The following is a 12,536-nucleotide window of genomic DNA, read 5'->3' as shown; positions in this document are numbered from 1 at the left end:
CCTAGGTGAAAATGGAAAAATCTCATATTATGAAAACTGTATCTGTTGTGTTCATCAAGTTTTGAAAAAAACACTCCACAATTGATATTCCTATATTTTATATTTTGTGTAAGGCGTTTATTATACTACTGCCGTGTACTTTATTTATAGTTTTTGGGTGCAGTACATCACTAGTCTACTGCTGATCAACTTAGAGCTAGCTACCATGTTTGTGGGTGTAACTGGTATGATATCTTAGGCATGGCTGCAAGAATGTTGCCAGATCTTGCATTGGCAAAGTCAGACATGGAAGAGCAAGGTATAAGAGCTCAATGTGTTTGTCGAAAGTTTTGGTATGTTGATAGACACACAAATAAACACCAACACACACACAAAATTCAAGCTTTCGCAACCCACGGTTGCTTCATCAGGAAAGAGGGAAGGAGAGGGAAAGACGAAAGGATGTGGGTTTTAAGGGAGAGGGTAAGGAGTCATTCCAATCCCGGGAGCGGAAAGACTTACCTTAGGGGGAAAAAAGGACAGGTATACTCGCGCGCGCGCGCGCACACACACACACATATATCCATCCGCACATATACAGACACAATCAGACATTCGTTTTTAGATATATTTTAGTCATATGGCACTATTTAACAGCTCTGCAGTTAATGCCTTGATTCAGGTAAAACCACAGCAATCCAGGCTGATCCACAGTGCTCAACAGTGTGGATGTATACTAGCTCTGAGAAGAGTAATCACATGTAGATCAGCAACAGTGTGGCAGCTCAACATTACCATGTGACCTGCTGTACTATAAATTGATCTTATCGCTGTTGGGGATACGTATGCCAGCTGCTATCTCACATCTGTTGTTGTTGTTGGTGTTGTTGTGCTGGTGGTGGTTGTCGTCTTCAGTCCGGAGACTAGTTTGATGCAGCTCTCCATGCTACTCTACCCTCTGCAAGCCCCTTCGTTTCCGAATAACTACTGCAACCTACATTCTTCTGAATCTGCTTAATGTATTCATCTCTTCGTCTCCCTCTATGATTTTTACCCTCCAAGCTTCCCTCCATTATTAATTTGGTGGGCCCTTTATGCCTCAGAATGTGACCTACCAACCAATTCCTTCTTCTAGTCAAGTTGTGCCACAAATTCCTCTTCTCCCCCATTCTATTCAGACCTCCTCATTAGTTACACGATCTACCCATTTAATCTTCAGCATTCTTTTGTAGCACCACATTTCAAAAGCTTCTATTCTCTTCTTGTCTTCACTGTTTATCATCCATGTTTCTCAACATGTTTATTTCTTCTCCATGGATTTTAATTCCTACTCTAAATTTTTCTTTTGTTTCCTTTACTGCTTGCTCAATATACAGATTGAATAACATTGGAGATAGTCTACAACCCTGTCTCACTCCCTTCCCAATCACTGCTTCACTTTCATGCCCCTCCACTCTCACAACTGCCATCTGGTTTCTATACAAATTGTAGGTACCCTTTTGTTCCCTTTGTTTTACCCCTGTCACTTTCAGAATTTGAAAGAAAGTATTCCAATCAACTTTGTCAAAACTTTCTCTATGTCTACAAATGCAAGAAACATATTCGTATTAGTATTTTGTAACCGTGGCTTTTTAAAATCATAGTTCAGTAATTTTCACACTTGTCGACACCTGCCTTCTTTGGGATTGGAATTAATATGTTCTTCTTGAAGCCTGAGGGTATTTCACGTGTCTCAATACATCTTGCTCACCAGATGGAAGAGTTTTGTTATAGCTGCTAGCTCTCCCAATGCTATCGGTAGTTCTAATTGAACGTTCTCTGCTCCCTAGGCCTTATTCCGACTTAGGTCTTTCAGTGGTCTGTCAAATTCTTCACACAGTATCATCTCTCTCATTTCATCTTCATGTGTGTCCTCTTCTGTTTCCATAATATTGCCTGCAAGTACATCGCCTTTGTGTATACCATTTATATACTCCTTCCACCTTTCTGCTTTCCCTTGTTTGCTTAGGACAGGTTTTCCATCTGAGCTATCTATATTCATACACGTGGTGCTCTTTTCTCCAAAGGTCTCTTTAATTTTACTGTCGGCAGTATCAATCTTATCACTAGTGACACATGCTTCTACATCCTTACATTTGCCCTCTAGCCATCTGGACTTCCTGTTGATCTCATTTCTGAGACGTTTGTATTCCTTTTCAGCTGCTTCATTTCCTACATTTTTATATTTTCTCCTTTCATCAATTAAATTCAGTATTTCTTCTGTTACCAAGGATTTGTACTAGCCATTGTCTTTTCACCAGGCCTTTTCCATGTATATAGCCTTCTTTCATGATTCTTAAACCAGCTGTTAGCTATGATAAAGTTATGCTCTGTGCAGAATTCTACCTTGTGGTTTCCTTTCTATTCCTTATCCCAATCCATATTCACCTACTACCTTCCCTTCTCTTCTTTTTCCTACTATCGAATTCCAGTCCTCCATGACTATTAAATTTTCATCTCCTTTAAGTATCAGAATAATTTCCTTTATCAAATCATACATTTCTTCAATCTCTTTTATCTGCAGAGCTAATTGGCACATAAACTTTTTACCACTGTGGTAGGTGTGGGCTTCGTGCCTATCTTGGCTACAATAATACGTTCACTATGCTGTTCGTAGTAGCATATCCGCAGTTATGTTTTTTATTCTTTATTAAACCTACTGCTGCATTATCCTTATTTGATTTTGTATTTATAACTTAGCATTCTCCCGACCAGAAGTCTACATCAGGTGCAGTATACAATAGGGAGATGAATGTGGGAGTAAGAGCAGTGCCACTCTACATCCTTAGCAAGTACAGGGTATGGATGAGCTGTAGTTTGTGACAGCTCGTAAATACATTCCTGTGCATCCATATGTGAGAATAAAGGCCCCAGTCTGACTGTCTGGTCAAGATGGTCCATATCTGAGGGCAAGTGGGGGGCCATCTCCCCTTCGCCCCCTCCAACTCTCAGGGGAAGGGAAATATATAGTGTAATCGGATTTCTTTTTCAAGAAAATGATTTAAGACGCTATTACGCAGGTCTATAACAGTGTTGGAACTGGAACTTTCTTATGGCTACTTACAAGTTGCCATTTGCCTTCCAAAATATTAAAAATACTTCACACTGCCCATCTCCCTCCCAGTTTACCCCACTACCCCCATCTCTTGCAAATTATCACATGGTTGCTTTTGGGTCTGGTATGAGCATCAAAATGTCAGAGAGTTCCTTATTACATAATCTATAACTTTAGATGGGAAATTTGTAAAATTGTATCCATTAATTGTGCAGAGTATCTACTGCTTTTTCCAAAGATTACTGATCTACTAGCATTGTTACAATGCTTAAAAAAATTTCTGGCAAGAAAGATACTTGGTTTATAGTATTTAGAAACTTGGTTTGTAGTACTTAGATACTTGGTTTCTAATTTGGCTATCCTTGGATAAAAAGATATCGGTAAACTTGCCACATCAAATTTGGGTAACATCCCAAGCTTTTGATAATTACCTCCATCATAGTATTCAGGGGCCACGTCTGACTGCCATGAAACTGGTGAGGCTCCCACTTTATACCCAAGCGAAGGTATCCGATTGGCTGGATTGTTATGTCGACATCACATAAATGGTGCATACTGAGGTGGAGCCATCAATTTGCATAGATGATGGTTTATGCAATCTGTCCAGCATTGCTAGCAACTCCGTCACTTACATCATGTGGTAAGCTAAAGAAATCTTCATTTGGCTCTTTCTTTCAAGTGTGCGCATCTGTGCATTGCCAAGTTCATAACTGATGTCTCTGTTGAAGTTCTCATCTCAAGTCTAATTTCTACTGCTTCTCTAATAAGTCCTAATAATTGGAAGCATGGGCCAGAATTCTCAAATGTTGAAACATAATCTTGTTTTTATTTAACAGGCTGTGTTCAGCCACACAATTTTTCAGTATTCCTGTGCTTCAGGTGATGTGGATGTTCAACATAGCAAAAAGGAACAGTCTGTATAGACTGGCCTCCGTAACTTCTGCCACACATGTGAGGAATATTATAAATCCTTGACACACCCAGCCTGCAATTATTTTTAACATGTCACAACATTTCTATAATTTTCTTGGGTGAGTGAAACAACGTTCTGATTCTTCACCTGTTTAGGTCTCTACATATCTTAGTAGCTGTTGCATTGCAGAATGGAAGCCACATTGCGTGTTGGTCCTCCTGGCTTTGTTGAATAGTATTGTGTTTTGATTTTCTCGACAGCGATCATATATCATGGAAAAACTACACACACACACACACACACACACACACACACGTTCCATCTAAACATCATAGTGAGATAATTCATCTCATAGCCTAGGTGCTCTGTGTCTGAAATAAAATCATGATTTATGATGTAAAGGGATAGATAAAAAAATCCACTCACCAAGCGGCGGCAGGGGAACACACACACAAAAGGGTTTAACTTTTTCAAGGTTTCGGAAGCAGTGGCTCCTTCTGGCACAAGAGTTGAAGGGGCAGGAAGAGGAGTGAAGGAAAAAGGACTGGAGATGTTTAGGAAAAGTCACCCAGAACCCTGGGTCTGGGGAGACTTACTGGACAGGATGAGGAGGAGAGATTGATTTTTGGGGACTGCACTGGATGAGATTTGAAAACCTGAGAGCTTAAAGGTGGAAGGCAGGGTAATAGTTGGATGATTTGTTGTTCTTGCATGACCTTCCATAAGAGGTACCCAGATGCTGAATTTGTGCTCATGTTTGGCAAAAACACCTAGTCTTGAGTCCATTCACTGTGAATGTGTTTAGAATATAGCTTGTAGTACTGATATTATGAAAAGGAAAGTTGCTACTCACCATTTAGCGGAGATGGTGAGTCAGAGATAGCCACGAAAAACACACAGACTCTCTCTCTCTCTCTCTCTCTCTCTCTCTCTCTCTCTCTCCCCCTCCCCCCCCCCCTCCCCCCCTCCCTCCCCCATACAACACACACACATGACTGCAGTCTCTGGCAACTGAAGCCACACGGTCAAGAGACTGGAATTGTGTGTGTGTGTGTGTGTGTGTGTGTGTGTGTGTGTGTGTGAGTGATCTATTTTTGATGAAGGCCTTACTGGCTGAAAGCTCATTTGTGTCAGTCTTTTTGTTGTGCTTATCTGCGACTCAGCATCTCCATCATATGGTGAGTAGCAACTTTCCTTTTCATAATATTGTTACATTCCATCCTGGATTTTCCATTGCTTGTAGTATTGACATAGGCGTCTAGTTGTTGAAATATTGTGCCGCGTAATGGAAAGATATGTATAGCTGAGTCCCTGAAATATGTTACATCAAACACACTAGGAAGAAATTGAGGATCTGGACAGTGGTGTATACATCTACTACTTCTGTGACATTTGGATTATGTAGTTTTTTTTTTATTTTTATTTAACAACATTCATCATCCAAAATCACCATGAAAATGTGCTCATGTCATGTCCCACAATGCAGAATTGAAATGGGGACATGATATATTCAGACAGTGTCACGACTTGCAAAGCTGGTCTGTATGTTCAAGTGGGTACAGTTATAACATTCCACAGTACGGTATTTACTCGAATCTAAGCCGCACTTTTTTCCGGTTTTTGTAATCCAAAAAACCGCCTGCGGCTTAGAATCGAGTGAAAAGGAAGCGGAAGTTCTGAAAAATGTTGGTAGGTGCCGCCACAACTAACTTTGCCGTCGAATATATGTAGCGCTACACAGGCATGCTTTGTAGGCACAAAGATAAATACTGGCACCAAAACCTCTGCGTCAGTAAAAAAAAAAAAAAAGTGGAAGATGAGCTTTTTTTTCTCCGCCCCGAGTTTCGACCACTGCATTTTCATACATTATCCAACGAATGAATGATTCATTCATCCAACGAAGTAAATACTAATTCCGTATTGTTCGTCTTCGAATGTAGCAGAATTTCAATGTACTACGAAAATCTGACTGGCAAGACTGTTTGGGATGTTTGTCAATAGGGCCAACTCTACATTCTGAATTTTTTCCTACCTGTGAGAAAAGATGGTTGCTAACATTTTGCCATGTATTCTTTCATGTTTGCTGCTATCTCATTTAAATCCTGTCTGCCTAATAAACTACAAAACTAGAGTGAGACAACAGCAAACGCGGAAGAATATACGTATCTTATCATGTTTATATTCGTATTATTCTTATGCCTAATAGTGATACAGTCAGAAATGAAGCACGGCAACTGACTAGATTTTTAAATCTAAGATGACTAATTTCTGTGCAGAATTTGATGTACTAAAAAAAGCGGCCACAAAGATTTTCAAACTGAGAAAAATTTTCACTCTCGTTCAGAACATGTTCTATCATACACAGTCTATTATTTGGTTCTTGTTGATCATTATCAAAGAAAGCAGCAGTGTAAGTAACAACAAATAGCAGTCTCTTGCCATTGTTTCGCTAATGAGACGATTTCTATCTTCTTTTTTTTTTTTAATTGTAGGCGGTGGTAGTGCGCACAAAAGCAAACCATGCCCCGAGCGGCGACAGGCCGTAAACACACACTATCAGAATGCAACAAACAATGCATGACACAGTGTACAGTATTGCATTTTTAGCTTAGAGTGACGTAAACACCTATAACAAAGAAAACGGCACTTATCAGATCAAAGCAAAATAAGCAATCGATTCAAACCAGACGAAGCACGTGAAAAAGGAAGGGTACCCGTATAAATACGGACGGAGCGTCTGACGCATAGCAATGGGTACCTGGTAAAGTTTAACTGCCAAGTTTACGACTCGAACCAAACTACTGCAGCTGTATCGTCATTCATTCGACCTAAATTGTGTCTCATATTACGATGGACCAACTTTGTTTCGATTTGGAGCTGCGGCCTAAAACTTTTCTCTCCTCTTGAATTTAGAGTCTCAAATTTCAGGTGCGGCTTACATTCGGGAATTTTTTTTTCCCTTTATTTTGAGTCATTTTTCAGGTGCGGCTTAGTTTCGAGTGCGGCTTAGATTCGAGTGAATACGATAAACACATAGGCAGTGTTCCCACTGATGTGATGTGATGTGATATGATGTACGATGCGACAGTTTGTTATAAAATTCGCCTGAATTCTGTGTGACACTCGTGTTATTGATGAAGCAATACAACAAGCAACACGATAGCAGTCTTTTTAAATTGCACACCAACCTGTGAATTAATGAAGTTATTTCCTGTTTACCAATTGCTGTGAAATTTTGTGTAGGCTTTCAGAATAGCAATAGTTAACTTCTGTAAATTTCGGTTCTATGCTCGAAATAAATTTGGATGTGTTCAGAATTACCTAACACCTAATTCAAAGATGATGATCCACAAGTCCAGTCTGGATGTGTTGCAAGAGGCTCCGATAGTTAATGGTCGTCGTGCGTGAGATGTTGCCCGTGAAGTCGATACCAAGACAGCGGATTTTATCGCACAGTCAAAAGTGGGACGACACTTGAAGTGTCAGCCCAGTGCCAATATTCAAAGCCATCGATTTATGTACATTTATACGGCTCCCTGAAGCTTCACCATAAGTGGCTAACCAATCCAAGGCTCTGCGAGCATCATGTTCGTCACGAAGAGTTAACATAAGATCATCTGCATACACAGTGCATTTAAAAGTGAAGCCACCAAGAGACAACACCGTGAGGCGGTGTCGCAGCCCAAACAACAAAGGTTCTAATACTAAAGTGTACAGTATTGTTGATAACGGACATCCCTGTCTCACAGAGCGGCGAATTTGTAAGTTGTTCGACAATCTACCGTTGACAAGTACTTTTGATGTTGTGCCAAATTAAAAGAAGCATCCAGACATGTTGTTACGTTTTTGTAAATGCATCAAAGGATAAATTAAACACTTTACTGCTAAATAGTTAAACAGTGTTTTTTCAGCATATGTAACGTAACTGTATTCACCTGCACAAATGTGCACTCAATAGCTGCTCCTCCATTGAAACGGCTGAAAAATGAGTGTTGAAAATAGCCTATGCCATTAATATGGTCTACACCAGATTCAAAGGTCACACGTTGTGATTACATTTTGACTGGTGTGTGAACTAAAATTTATGGCCAGTTCTTGTATCATTTACTTTACAGGTAAAATTGATAGTCAGATACTATGCTCGGTTGATATTGTATGATATGATAATGATTGATTGAGTGCAGTAACCCGATACTGAAGTGACAAATTATAGTACAGGTAAAATGGATAGTCAGATACTATGCTCGGTTGATATTATATGATATGATAATGATTGATCGAGTGCAGTAACCTAATACTGAAGTGACGAAAGTTCACATGTGGCAAAAATACAGGATGTTTCAAAAAGAGTGACTCCATGGTTCAAATGGCTCTGAGCACTATGGGACGCAACTGCTGTGGTCATAAGTCCCCTAGAACTTAGAACTACTTAAACCTAACTAACCTAAGGACAGCACACAACACCCAGCCATCACGAGGCAGAGAAAATCTCTGACCCCGCCGGGAATCGAACCCGGGAACCCGGGCGTGGGAAGCGAGAACGCTACCGCACGACCACGAGATGCGGGCAGTGACTCCATGTTTATTGATGAAAACATACTACAAGCATGGGATGAACTGCAAAAAACACGAGAAATCTTAAAGTTTTAGCTATGCTATTATAAAATTTTTATGTTTCCACCAGTAGCATCACGAACAACATTTAGACGACAGCTAAATTGGTCACAAACTTGACACAATGTATCGCTTTTACAAAATGGCAGCTGTTATTCTGTTGTTCACATCTTCTATGTTATGAGGTAAAGGGGAGATGAACACACTTTCCTTCACATATCCCCACAAGAAAAAATTGCATAGGGTCATGTCTGAAGAACTTGGAGGCCAAGAATGTAGGGCAGTGTGTCTTGAGTCCCATGCACCTATCCAGCATTGAGGCAGTGTGTCATTGAAAAACTGACTTTTGTTGTGCCATTTTGGTGGAACTCCATCCTGTTAGAATATGAAGTCATCAGAGTCTTCCTGAAGTTGTGAAAAAAGGCAATTCCACAGTATTTAAAGATAACTCATTCTGGTCACTGTGTTTTGCTGTGCAAGGTTGCTCTGGACTCTCACCTTTGCTCAAGTGTCCTGTCTCCTCTTATTGGCTATATCAATGATGGATGTTTTAGGTGCAGGCAGTTCAGTGCCAAAATGCTGACAAAAAGGATCCTGGATGGAAATCACTGACTGACTCTTTGCAAACGGCAGCAAACAAAACGCGTTCTGTTAAGTGGATGCCATCTAACTTCTGACTGACTGCAAACTGAGAAGATGCATTGACTGACATCTAACGGCTGATTTTTCAGAAACTATATGCCATGCCCATTCAAACAACACACATTTCCTTGCTGACAGGTCCCATGTTTTGTAATTATTACCATCCAAAATCAGGTCATTCGTTTTGAAACACCTTTTACAGTGGAACTTCGATGTTGCATTCTCAGATTTTACGTTTTTCATGATTCTACACCAAAAATTTGTACCACCTGTGAAAGACCCACAAGATCAATGCTAAAAATTCCTCAATTTTGTATTTCTTCCTAGTAAGGTTTACCTCAATTCTAAGTTCCTGACTTTGTCCCATTTTCTTCCTTTTGACATTTGATGTTACTGAATGAGTTATAAGTGGCACAAAAAACAGATGGTTTGCAACACGGTTGGTGGCCGAGTTATGGGAATATTTTAGGCTGTTGTGGAGAATGGAGACGTGAGAGAGGAAATGCTGATGTAATCCGTGATTGGTGTTACCAATACAACTCGGAACATTCAGCCCAATTATGATACAACTATTGCTAGGTTGCAGTGGTAATGGAAAAAAACAAGACAGTTGATGTGAAGTGTTTGGACCGAGCCACTATATGATGAATGGACATAGCCACCATCGTTTCTTGTGCCACTTACAACTAAGTCTAATCTTTTTACATGTATTTCCAATGTACTGTATTCAGCAACAATATCAGTTGTCAAATTCAAACACTGAGTTTGAAGAATACACTTGGTCATAATTGAGGAAACATCGTCCATTTCCAGCTAGTGAATTCTTTTTGGCTGGCGACTTGTCAGGTCACGCAATAGTCAGTGCAGCAAACACACCACACTCTCACAAAATGAGCTCACCTACTGGGTGTTGGGTGAAGGGGAGTGGCCCTTCAATGACGGGAGTGCAGATAGGGGTGACAACATTTTTTGAAGTGCTAAAATATACTTTTCATACAGATAATATGCTGTATGACAGAGATGTCACACAGAAATAGAACATTGGGTTTTGCGATAGCACATTTTAAAGATTTTTGTGTTCAAATCTGACACTGTACAATTGCAACAGCTACATCCACTACTCGCATATATACTTTGCACCACACACTGTAGTTTGTAGAGATTGGCAGCAGTGATACACAGCATGAAGTAAAACTGTGGCACCTGAGTTTTCTTTCAAATTTAAATTTAACACTGTGTTCAGAAATTCACTGAGCTGACTTCTGATAAGTTTGTATGTCAGTTGGGGAAGTAAACTCATTTTTTCATGTCTCTGTTTCTCACACCAAGCCTAAAATAACACTTTAACAGTGGTGAGCATATGAAGTGCAGCTCGTAAAAAAAGCATTAAACTATAACATCAATGGTGACAAAATTTGTCATTAAGCAGATGTCTGCATTTATGCTTATGGTTTAACCACTTAGCTGCTGTGATGTTTTTGGTTCAATTCAACGTGTTCATCAACTTTAGCTTTTTTCTGGGTGAACATAAATTATGATCTCTCAAAAACGCGTGTTTTGAGTGTATAATTTGTGGTCGTAGCATGTTGGAAAACAGCTCAGCTACCTTGTACCCAGATGCCAATTTCAAATTTTTAATGAGTTTTTACTTGCTATTGCATGTCTGTGATTTTTTAAGAACTGATGAAATCCGTTACCACAAATTATTGTGTAAACATTGTACTGTATATTTAATTTCCTTCATTTGGACAGATTTTATACAGAGTTTTGGAGAGGATTGCGATTTTTAATCGTATGTGCCAAGTACATGCGTTTTTGCCCATATTTGGTCTTTTTTTCCCTCAATTGTGCGTTTTCCTCGGTTGTGCATTTTTTAAGTCTGGACCGCGCAAAAGCATAAAGTACGGGTATCACTGTATACATAATTACCATAGCCACTGAATAAAGTTCTGAAAACATTATAATATTAATGAAAGTGATGTGCACACCAAGGACTGTTCATATTCTGAGCCTGTTGTCACAACAAGTGTTATTGAAGATTGACAAAGTCCATAAAATTAATTAAGAGTTCACAGTGAATCATTGAAAGCAGTCACAGAACCATGGAGTGAACTCCCAGACATGAAATTTAGATAAATCATGATACATTTTCTGACTTGTAAACTGTACTAAATTGGCTGCAGTACACTGTGCCAAATTTGGGCACAGATCTAGCTCCTATCATAATATTCTGCAGACTAAATTAGCTTCCAGAATGTTCCTTATGTAAGATTATGATATTTAAAACTAAAATTAGCTATTGTTGTTCATGCGCTTTTTACAAATTACAGATAAAGATCTATGTTTCTGGGTAAGTGGCTAATAGAATAAGATTAGAGCTCTGTTGAATTATGGTGGCTAGTTTTTCAGTTAAATTTTTGTAATTTTGTCTGGTAAGAACTGATACTCCAAGAAAGAATTTTACTTTAGCACACTACAGTAGAATAATACTGCAGCGATAAAACATATACAAGAGACTAACACCAAACGGTAAATTTAGTTGCAGAGAAAATGCACCATTTTCAACAACGAAGTACAGTGCACATACAGGCATCTGCAGACAACAAAATGTTCAAAGACTATGCAGTACTTTGTAACAAAAAACTGCTTTCTATGCATCTTTCTGGTGGGCTTGATTTGATTGAGAACGACATCACAACTTTTAGACTTCTAACAATTTGCAGGAAAATTGAGAATTTTTGTTTGAGGAGCATTGCTTTCAAAGTAAATTTCATTTTATACAAGATGGATTATGTTACATGTAATAGTGTGCAATGAATTTCTTAAATCATAGAGCTTTGGACTCTCATTCAATACTTCTGAGGACCAGCCACTGAGAAAAATTTCGGGCCCATAAGATCAGCCATTTATGCAATTATTTAAAATTTTACTGACACATTTCTGTTTGATATATGTCAAATGGTAACACATTAAAAAACACTAAAGTTGCAATGGTCATTTTCATATTTTTGTAATTCTTTCCCTGAGTACAAATTTTGCAAAAAGATGACAAAAAGTATAATCATCCAAAAGGGTGGGGGGTCGATGAAGCAAGTTCTTGAGCAATTTCACCCCTAATTGGCTTTAGTATGGAAAAGCTGAAGTACTCGATGGAATATGTATTCAGCCAGGTAACCCTCAACATGTTTGGTGCACAGCAGTGAACGTTATAATTGTGCTTGTCGGAAGTATTCAGCTACTACAAGCTCTGTTACATGTGAAAGCTTAGCTTTTCTTGTACCTATAATGTATGTA

The 12,536-nt window shown here is 39.1% G+C and overlaps 1 protein-coding gene across 9 annotated transcripts in view; it reads left to right on the top strand.

Moving 5' to 3' along the window:
- Window positions 1–12,536, top strand: part of LOC124605898 (uncharacterized protein DDB_G0283697-like) — a 222,010-nt gene that overhangs the window by 75,206 nt on the left and 134,268 nt on the right. The window lies entirely within an intron of this gene.

Source organism: Schistocerca americana, chromosome 1 (assembly GCF_021461395.2).
Source record: "Schistocerca americana isolate TAMUIC-IGC-003095 chromosome 1, iqSchAmer2.1, whole genome shotgun sequence".
Lineage (NCBI taxonomy): Eukaryota > Metazoa > Arthropoda > Insecta > Orthoptera > Acrididae > Schistocerca > Schistocerca americana.
The sequence above is the reverse complement of the archived record's forward strand: the minus strand, read 5'-3'. Positions and strand labels throughout refer to the sequence as shown.